Here is an 11,750-nt window from a genome sequence, read left to right on the forward strand (position 1 = left end):
TTTCTTGTTTCTCTCATCAAACTGCTCCCTTTCCTTACCAAAACATAGACAAACATTGAAAAGTACTGACAGGTATATGACAGGTATTTAGGGGCTTATTCCAACTGAATTACTTAAGCACTGCCTTGAACACTGTGGAATTTGTATTAAACATGTTTGCACTGTTTGGCTGCTGTGGCTGCTGTGGCTGCTGTGGCTGCTACTGCCTTCGCGCTTCAGTCTGGGTGAATCTGGCAATTCTAAGCAGAGCACACTGCAGCCGGGGAGAAGACAACAACGTAGGCTACACACACAAGACACACGCACACACTGAGGGATCAGGCACTCAGCTGGAAACCCGGGCGAGCTCACTCTCTATTCGACACATGTCACGCTCGTGTAGCATACCTGATGGGGGTGGGATAAGGGGGCGGACAGAAAAACAGCTGCTCTGTCACGACTCGTTTCTATGAATCATGTCTCGGTGACGCCTGCTGGTGATACGTAAATATTGCACTGTAGAATAAAAAGCACCTAGCGGCAAGATTTGTACTTGTTGTGGTGGCGCAGGTTGTACGGCGTAGCGTTCAGTACACACGCGTTCATAGGTTCGATTCCCGTTTGGGTTGTGTGTGTCCGCTGATGAGACCGCCATGCTAATATCGATGCAACAGGAGTACTCTGCGTGTAGATGAGATAAGCTTGACTTCTCAAACTGAGACCTCTGAGGACCCACCCACACACCCTGAGGATCCCTCTTTACAAATGTCCTACTGTTCCCCTCATTACTCATCAGGACATACTAAAGATGCCCAAAGGGTTCACAGGGTTCACAGTAAGAGATTAACAGAAACGCAAAAACAGGAAGAGGTAAAACGGCAACACATAGAAGGGGCTGTAAAACACTACAGGCTCTGTGAAACAGTGACAGTGTTTACTAAAAAGGAGGCCTTAAGTTTAACTAGCTGCGTTTACATGTGTCTTCTTTGTAAGCTGCTCTGACGGAATCGTCTTCCCAAGGTGTGAAAAATTCTAAGGGAAGCAGCTCTTTTTACTAAGCTGTTACATGGACCGAAATTTAAGCCGCTTACCTTGCCTTGGGCATGCGCAAAGACGACGGAGATGTGCTCCCACTCCCACTTCCGCCTTCTTTGTTTACGAACAACATCAACATGGCTCCGCATCGTGCACAGGCCGCTTCTGACGATGTTCGCTGTGTCAAAATCATTCATATTCGACACGCTTAGATGTGCCGAGACGTTTTGCAATCTGCAGCTCATTTACTCTCATGTTAACAAACACATTAACAAACATGAAATATCCACCTAATGATATCAAAAACTTGCATCCCCGTCTGACACTCCGTACAAATCTGTGTACAAAAAATATGATTCTATGTCACTGAACGACTGAAAGACAACTTTTAAAAGCCAAATATCTGCTTTTGTTTTATGGCTGATGTGATGAGCACTTGTCAGTATTAGGGTTGTTACGAACACGTAACAAATGGCATTCATATTAGTATAAGCCTCCATCAAGATATTAATGAAAATTACATGGTGACATCATAGCATTGAACGAATTCAGACAATTTTTTATTAATCAATCACGGCATAATTGCCGAACGAATTCAGACTATTTTTTGTTAATCAATCACGGCATAATTGCCCCCGCTCGTCAAGCGAAAAGTGTCTGATAAAAGTGCACCTTCGTTGGGCTGGCAAGAGGCCGGCTGGTGGAATAGCCAGCTAGCTTAGCATAACTGCCATTCATACCCAATGGTAATGCTACCTAGCTAGGTATGCTAACTGTCGGTATACATCGTTAACTCCACCAAAATACTCATGTCACTGGCTTTAATTTGAGAATGGCATGTAAGTAGTACATTTAATATCAGTACAGTTGTTTAATTACTGCTGATATTACATGTACGGTCTGTAGCCTGGTGGTCTACTGCCACGTAGGCACGGATGCGCATAACACTCCCGATAAGCTGCTTACCTGTCACCACTAGTTACATGTTACATCGGCCTTGTTTAAGCGGCTTACCTATCGGCGTAGACCACCTCTCTCGATCGGCTCAGACATCGGCCTAAATTTAGGCTTACATTTTCCGTTAGTTACATGAGGCAATTATAAGCGGCTTGCGAGCTATAATCACATGTAACATGTAACATGACACATGTAAACGCAGCTTATGTTAAGCGGCTTAATCTGAATTAATTGCAGGAATTGGTAAAACTAATCAGAAGTTGGTCATCAATGATATAAAATATGGGGGGAACTAAATTAGTTCAACGGGGGGCAAAATGAGGACATGATAATGTTTGGAGATGCCAATAAGTCATATGGGGGCTTATCCAAATGAATTAATTAAGCACTGTCTTTGAACACTGTGGTTTTTTTTTATTAAACCTTTTGGCACTGTGAGCTACATTGATTTAATCTGTTTGTACAGTTTGGTTTTGAAAAACAGTAAATTTGATCAATGCAAATCCAATAGTTGATAGCTTAGGGAAATAGAGGATTAGCATCCGGAGAGACAGAAGCAACAGTTAGATAAAATGGCTGGAGCATGACAAAATGGCTGCCTGCCATGAGGCAAGGAAGCCTTCTCTAAAACAATACCATAAAAGGCAAGACACAATTGTCACAGGAAACAGCCAGCATTGTTTGCTGATTGTTCGCTAACATTAGAGCTAAACCAGAAATAAGTGGAACAAAGAGCACCATTAGATACAGGAAAGAACAGAAGTAGCCAGATCGATAAAAAATATATCTGGGGCTTCTTCCTTGAGTTAGTAAGCTAGATGATCTAAGCTTTCTGATGCCTTAAATGTTTCCAATGTCAGCAAGAATAGCCACCCTCGACTACAAGTCCTTTTGTGTCATCCCAGCTACGCTTTCTGTAATGCAAAGATGTCAGTTTTACACAGGGTCGAACAAGTACAGTCCGACCATTCTTATCACCTCTGAGCTCACCCAAACATGGACCTTCTCACATATACGGACTAAGTGGTGTCAGCACCTAATAATCCAAGTTTTAGAGAGAAAACAGAAAAGCCATGTTCTTGCTTACATATGTACTTATCTTGTCATTGCAATTATACCTCTTAACTTACTCTGTATATAACAGTACTACTACCTTTTCATTTCATTCTTCTCATTTTCATTTCATTTACCATCCCTTATACTTACTAGCCTGGTGACACCAGCCTACGTATTTCCGCCTGAATTGATTTCAAGCTCATACTCAGTCTGGCCCAACCCCATTGACAATCGTCTCCAGAACTCAAAATTTTGCAGGACCAATCAGCGAACAGTTCAGAGCTGTGACGCAAAACTCGCCTTGGAGGAAAAGTCACGAAAAGCTATCGGAAAAGTTGTCTCAACTCTCGAGAACATCAGAAAATTAAAAGTAGAACAAGAGTATTTTCTTGTAAGTTTTATGATTGGAAAGGACGTCGTAGCTCTTCTCCCAACTGGCTTTGGGAAGAGTTTAATCTACCGAATGCTTACTAAACGTTGCTGATTGGTTAAGGGAACTCCAATGATTTTAAACCTCAAGATAAGCACCCGCCCATCTCGGAAACCAAAATGCATTGGGTTGGCCCAGACTGAAAGACGGAATGAAATGGAGTCACAGGCTGGTAATGGCCAGGCTATATACTTACACCTGCACTTTATATTTACTTCCTACTTCTATTGCTGCTAGTCTTCTATCAATACTGTTCATACTCCATATCTTATTTCTTACTGTACATATCTCATTATTTACATATTCCACTTTACATATCACATACTCTGCACTTTTACTGCTTTTTTGCACTTCTGGTTAGATCCTAAACTGCATTTTATTCTTTCAGTTGAATCGAATCTAATCTAATCTAATAAGCACATGATTCATACAAGATAATTATTAATACAAGCACTTGATTAATACATTCTTTAGTCATGAACAGTGTTTCGAAATTAATTATATTAATTACCTTAGCTGTTAAAAATCAGCTTTAAAAAACAAGAACATTTTTATTAAAATAGGGGATATATTACTAAAAATAAACAAAATGGTCTGCCAACAGAACAGGACATTTTGACTGAAATGCTTGAAACAAGTGAAATGCTGTAACATAAAAATCAGACAAAAAACAAGCATATATATTGCCTTTATTTCATCTTACTAAAATCCATTCATCTTACTAAAATGTCCATTTTTGCAGTGTATCTAGTGCTAAATGGCAAAGAAGCAAATACCAGAATTATTTGAAAAACTACTTACGTCAGTGTCAGTGATCCCAGAGGAAGATAATTCACATCCGCAAACCTACTAGTTTTAATGGTTCGATACAGTGTGATGGGGGCGGTCCAAGGCCACGTAGAGAGACTTCCTACTTTCTGTTCTCAGAACAATACCCTAAAAGGTGTTAGACCAGTAAACCATATGTAACATTAAGAGTAGGCTCTATCTATTCCTGTGAGGAGGATGGTGAGAAAACAGCTAAACAATGTCCATTTCACGTGCATTTTAGCAAGCGTCTCTGTCCCTGAAACGTCAAAAACAAACTTAGAAACAAGAAAGCTTACTGACAATGAAACACACAGACGTGCACAGAAGCACACAGACACAAAGCCACATAGCCACATTGTCAAGTCCACACTGACAGTTAACATGGAACCACCATCACCATCACCACAACAGCTTTCCAAAATGATCAAATTGCTGGCTGTTTTGTCTATTGTTAAGACCCTGGCGCACATGCACATTTTCTAACATAGCACAGGTACACTCAATTAAAGCCAACAGCAAATTAAAAAAATACACCTCTTTCAACCACAAATAAAAGATACATAAGAGCAACTTCACGCAAAGGCTCTGGCTCACGCAGATGCTCTGGCCCCTGGGCCTGGGCCCGCTCGGTAAGCCATCCCTGACTGTAGCAGCAGCTGTTTCATAGTCAAGAAAATGTAGAGAACCTTACAGTTGTCATATGGACCCCCACCATCACGTGAGGGGAAGACTTGTCACAGCTCATCTGCAAAGAACCCACAGAATCTGACATATCTCTAACCTTTCGTAGGCCAGGGGCAAAGCTACTTCAACTTTATTTCATCGGTAGAGACCACACGGACACACAGACAATATGCAGACAGAGACAGAGAGAGAGGCAGAGAGAGAGACAGAGACAGAGACAGAGACAGAGAGACACAGAGACACAGAGACACAGAGACAGAGACAGAGACAGAGACAGAGACAGAGACAGAGACAGAGACAGAGACAGGAAATCATCAACCACATTCTGTTCACAAACCCTGTAGAGGATGCTGCCAGTAACGGTGTGCTGATAGTGTTGCGGCCTGCGGATGACCTGGGCTTGATTCTTTGTCTCTGCAAAGTGTCACCATAAGTTTGATAAAACCATCTGCTAAATACTTGACTTTTACCTTTTTGAAGCATTAAGTTTAACCCAGGATGTAGGAAAGGAGGACAAGAAATCAAATGAATGGATGGATAACAAATCAATACTTGAATCACAATACTGTAACTTCTAGTCTCAGTTACAGAGGATCTGATAAAGTTGAAGAGAGGTTCTATTTTCCTGTCACTTTCATTTTCAATGAAATGTTTTGTAGATAAGCCCTTAGATTCTGCCAATGGGCTTTTCCATAAAAGTACTCGTTTCATAATATGTTCCCTTTTAAATGTGAAACACACAGATGTGTGCACAGAAGCACGTACACACAAAGCCACATAGCCACATGGTCACGTTTACACTGACAGTTAACAGGGAACCACATCAATCACCATCACCAGAACAACTTTCCAAAATGGTGAAATTGTACATAATTTGTTTTTCTCCACATTAGTTTCATATTGCAAAATATAATAATTGATGTACAATTTCACGTGCATTTTAGAAAGCGTCTTTGTCCCTGAGTCGCCAAAGACACACTTAGAAACAAGAAAGCTTTCTACTGACAATGCACCAGTAAAACACACAGACATGCACAGAAGCACGTACACACAAAGCCATATAGCCACATGGTCACATGGTCACGTTCACACTTACAAACATGGAACTACATCAATCACAGATAACGCTCTCGTGTTACCAAATTACTAAATTTGATTGTTTTTTGTACTCTAACATATGACAGATTGGGTGGTGCATATGCATTGCAAAAGGGTGCAGACCTTACTCTTAATGTGACATAGTATGCACTGCACAAATTGAAATCTTAGTAAATTGAAAAATCTCAAATCAAGGCAATATGTTCTTGTCTTTTTGTCTGACACGATATTTCTCCTTACCAGGCATTTATCATGTTAGAGCATTTCACTTGCTTCAAGAGTTTCAGTCCTTAATTATCTTAATAAGGTATTGTAACTTGTTACTGAGATTGTATTACTGGTTCTGAGTGAGTTAATGTTTTAAACTAGTTTGATCACCAGGGACAAATGTACTTGTTTTTAGTTTGGCCGTACTAGTTTTAAGATATATTTGAGTGATTTATTTTTTAAATCTTGGTAAGTACATTTTCCTGTTCTGTTGGCGGCAATTTTTTAAAGTAATATACTCCCCATTTTATTACTTTTTTTCTTGTTTTTGAAAGCTGAATTTTTTGCAGTGTGCGAAGAACAAAATGATGCTTCTTTAGTATTTCCATGTTGTGCAATGCCATACATCGCTGCTCTCCACACTGTACTTCACTTCACATCCTGTTAGAAAACAGTTTTCTCGAATCAGAGTAATGATCTACTTCTATTCTGGCTGATGCGTTTTGGTTTGTCACTGCACATGCCTTGACTGATAGGGTGTCAGTTACTGGAACTTCCTCAAAGGGGTTTCAATGTTTCAATGGAACTTTCTTAAAAGAAAAAGAAAGTGAAACTGAGGGTTAAGTCCCCACACATTTTTATGTATGAGCATTTCACTTGCGTCAAGCGATTCAGTCCTTAATTGTCTTAATAAGGTATTATAACTTGTTACTGAGATTTTATCACTGGTTCTGAGCAACTTAATGATTGAAACTAGTGACAAGTGCAACACTGCTTTAGTACAGTATCACCACTGACAAGTGCAACACTGCTTTAGTACAGTATCACCACTGACAAGTGCAACACTGCTTTAGTACAGTATCACCACTGACAAGTGCAACACTGCTTTAGTACAGTATCACCACTGACAAGTGCAACACTGCTTTAGTACAGTATCACCACTGACAAGTGCAACACTGCTTTAGTACAGTATCACCACTGACAAGTGCAACACTGCTTTAGTACAGTATCACCACTGACAAGTGCAACACTGCTTTAGAACAGTATCACCACTGACAAGTGCAACACTGCTTTAGAACAGTATCACCACTGACAAGTGCAACACTGCTTTAGTACAGTATCACCACTGACAAGTGCAACACTGCTTTAGTACAGTATCACCACTGACAAGTGCAACACTGCTTTAGAACAGTATCACCACTGACAAGTGCAACACTGCTTTAGAACAGTATCACCACTGACAAGTGCAACACTGCTTTAGAACAGTATCACCACTGACAAGTGCAACACTGCTTTAGTACAGTATCACCACTGACAAGTGCAACACTGCTTTAGTACAGTATCACCACTGACAAGTGCAACACTGCTTTAGAACAGTATCACCACTGACAAGTACAACACTGCTTTAGTACAGTATCACCACTGACAAGTGCAACACTGCTTTAGTACAGTATCACCACTGACAAGTGCAACACTGCTTTAGAACAGTATCACCACTGACAAGTGCAACACTGCTTTAGTACAGTATCACCACTGACAAGTGCAACACTGCTTTAGTACAGTATCACCACTGACAAGTGCAACACTGCTTTAGTACAGTATCACCACTGACAAGTGCAACACTGCTTTAGTACAGTATCACCACTGACAAGTGCAACACTGCTTTAGTACAGTATCACCACTGACAAGTGCAACACTGCTTTAGTACAGTATCACCACTGACAAGTGCAACACTGCTTTAGAACAGTATCACCACTGACAAGTGCAACACTGCTTTAGAACAGTATCACCACTGACAAGTGCAACACTGCTTTAGTACAGTATCACCACTGACAAGTGCAACACTGCTTTAGTACAGTATCACCACTGACAAGTGCAACACTGCTTTAGTACAGTATCACCACTGACAAGTGCAACACTGCTTTAGTACAGTATCACCACTGACAAGTGCAACACTGCTTTAGTACAGTATCACCACTGACAAGTGCAACACTGCTTTAGTACAGTATCACCACTGACAAGTGCAACACTGCTTTAGTACAGTATCACCACTGACAAGTACAACACTGCTTTAGTACAGTATCACCACTGACAAGTGCAACACTGCTTTAGTACAGTATCACCACTGACAAGTGCAACACTGCTTTAGAACAGTATCACCACTGACAAGTGCAACACTGCTTTAGTACAGTATCACCACTGACAAGTGCAACACTGCTTTAGAACAGTATCACCACTGACAAGTGCAACACTGCTTTGTCAAAGTCAGAATCAAGACAAATGTACTTGTTTTTAGTCTAGTCACACTAGTTTTACGATATATTTGTATTCTTTAAAAAAAATGGTAAACCTGTTCTGTTGGCAGATAATTTGGCTGATTTTAAGCAATATATTCCCCATTTTATATATTTTTTTTCATGTTTTTGAAAGCTGATTTTTTTTTTGCAGTGTGTGTTTAGTTACACCTTACTCTTACATAAGGGTTTAGCTACTGGTCTAACACCTTTTAGGGCTTTCTCTGATATATTGACTATTGAGTACAAACAAGAACTAATAACTGTAATCACATCACATAACGTAACTTTACATTAAATAACTTTACATGCAATATTCTTGGTTGGTATTCACTCTTGTTTTGAGCTCCAAGTGCAGGTGTACGCTGTCACTGGCACCTAATTGACAGCACTTGTGTGCATGGGTCCTGCCACTTTGTTGAGTTTTTGTGTATTTCAAGCATAAACATGCCACGTTTGTCCCTTCAGGATAAGGCCCATGCAATAGGGCAACTTGAAGCTGGTGTTCTGGTACGCATAGTGGCAGCATTTTTGGGTGTCAGCCCTGGTACCATTTCCAAACGTAGGACCAAGTTCTGTGAGACTGGTGAAGTCAAAGACAGACCGCGAAGTCGCCGTCTCAGGAAGACAAAGCCCCAAGAAGACCGGTTCCTCATCTTGCTTCACTGAGGACACTGTCAGTGTAAAATGTGTGTGTGTGTGTGTGTGTGTGTGTGTGTGTGTGTGTGTGTGTGTGTGTGTGTGTGTGTGTGTGTGTGTGTGTGTGTGTGTGTGTGTGTGTGTGTGTGTGTGTGTGTGTGTTTTCACAGTCGCCCCTTATCTGACTGTGGTCTCTAACTGGTCCAGCAGTGACTCCTGTAATGTGACTCCTCTCCATCTCTGTCAACCACACCACTGTCTCCTGTAACCATAGGCAGACCACCATGGATCTTAAAACTGTTTGCCAGTTTAACACAAGTAAGAGATACTTACACTCTACACTCTCCAGCGTGTTTGGTGTGGTGTGGTGTTGTGTTTGTGTGGGTAAATGTAATGTAATTACCTAATCACCTTATTTCACACAGACATACAGTGCTCATGTTACAAAGTGAAAACAGGGAAACTAACTAAATAGATGTTCTTTTTGGTCCGTGTGTCCTTTTAGATGGTTTGGTGCCCCCTGCTGGAGTCTCTTCGTTTCTGCCTAGGGCCGTGCTGCTCTCTGTAGCACTGATCGCCATGGCTACAGTGCGGTCATCACTTTCAGGACTTTGCTACACAAACCACACTGATTGAACCCACACATACACACACACAAATTATTTGAAGAGTTCTCTAGAATTGCAAGCCATCTAGTCTATTTATTCTCAAATTATTTGTGGATATTCTAGTGTTCATATTTCTTCTGAGAAATCATTAGATTTTACAATTCTCCTTTCTTTGTAAAACACTTTATACTATGTCTATCACCAGCGATCAGTCAGTTGTGAAGAAAGGAAAATCCCTCTCTCTTTCTTTCTTTTTTTTTTTTTTTTTTTAAAGCAAAGTAAGTTGTATGTACTGTTTGATCTCCACTCTTTAACTGGGGGACAATGACCAATCATAAACTAGGAAAATGTTTTATAAATCGAAAGATTATGTTTTGCATTGGAAATAAAAAACTATTTACAGTAGCTTACAGATAGGCTACAGAGAAACATCTATCAGTTAAAATATCACATTCCAATGATGAGGTGTTTGCTCATTTGTTGGTGTTACTGCAGTTCACTAGAAACATGAATTACTACTTTACAATGGTAATTAGCCTACATAACAGGCATGCACGGCGGCAGGTTTTTTCTCTCCCGGTGCTAAGGGGGGGCTTGACCGATACGTGGGGTAGCTAAGAAAATAATTTATTTTCATGACGTCACTTACTTTATTAAGAGGTTCTTGTTTTTTTCCCCAATAAAAGCAGCTATGATACACAGCACGAGAATGTAGGCTAATACAAGCGGCAATGGCGGAAATGTTTCACGTGCGTGCAAAGGTTCAGCTCCGGACAGCGACCATGCGCCTGCCCATAACCAGACAATACATCCAACATGCAACAAGTATTTATTCCATATGCATAATAAATGAAAACAAACAACTATGCATTGACAATATTGTCTCGGATCACAACATCATAACTTACATTACATTAATAGTAAAACTCATAACATAGGCTACAAGTGCAGCCGCAACGAGAAGTGCGAACAGCTTGTTTGAATGATTAAAAACAAACAAAAAAAAATCACCAGAGTTGTTTTACAGTAGGCTAGGACAATGCGTCTGTTGCTGTGGTTATGTGCAAATGAGTCCATGATCTTCTGGATCTTCTGGACATCCAGAATCGTATTACGCTCTGAAGACTCTAGTTCTGCATAAAACAAAGACGTATCGACAATCGACTGGAACTTCAGCGACGAACTTTTTTTTGGTAGGTTAGCAGGACTCGTTCTTTTTTATGAGCTAAAGATTGTGTAGATGCCAGACAGTGGAACGGGTTGAAACGAAAACAGTGTTCACCTTACGGCCTACTCCCCCCTCTTGTCCCCTCTCTCTCTCACACACACACACACACACACAGCACAGGGCAAACGGGGTACAGGCGCAGTACGAACACGCAAGCATGGATTGTATTGGAACAGAATGCATACGTTACGTATGAACCTTTATAGTTTTTCTCAGTCGCCTTGGTACATTTCTCAAATCATCCTCGACATTTGCAAAACAGTGCTTAAATGCTAGAGGGGCTTAACTGGGGCTACACATTTTTTTGCCGGGGCTATCACCCCTAAGCCCCGGTGTAGCGCCGTCGCTGATAACAGGTACTACATTAATTGGTTTAATTTCATTTTCATTTTTTTTCCTCTCCCAAAGTAAGTTTGTTTAGACTAAACCGTCTGAATCCCACCACCCTAGGCCTACTGTATTTTACTTTACAGCATCTGCAATGGACTGAACTGAATAACCTATGTTATGAATTTCAAATGATCAAATATCTTCAACGTAGGCTACATAGATCTATGGTGTGAAGCATGATAATTAGGCCAAGGTTTTGAAACTTAAGCTATATTTAAAATACACGTGACACCATTACAAGATAAGCAAAGGCACTACATGCATGTTCACCTGTGTGATGACGTTCACATGCCTCACCCAGCGATCTCTGGCCAATCAAATTAGTTGGTACATGT

Source organism: Sprattus sprattus, assembly GCF_963457725.1.
Source record: "Sprattus sprattus genome assembly, chromosome: 20".
Taxonomy (NCBI): domain Eukaryota; kingdom Metazoa; phylum Chordata; class Actinopteri; order Clupeiformes; family Clupeidae; genus Sprattus; species Sprattus sprattus.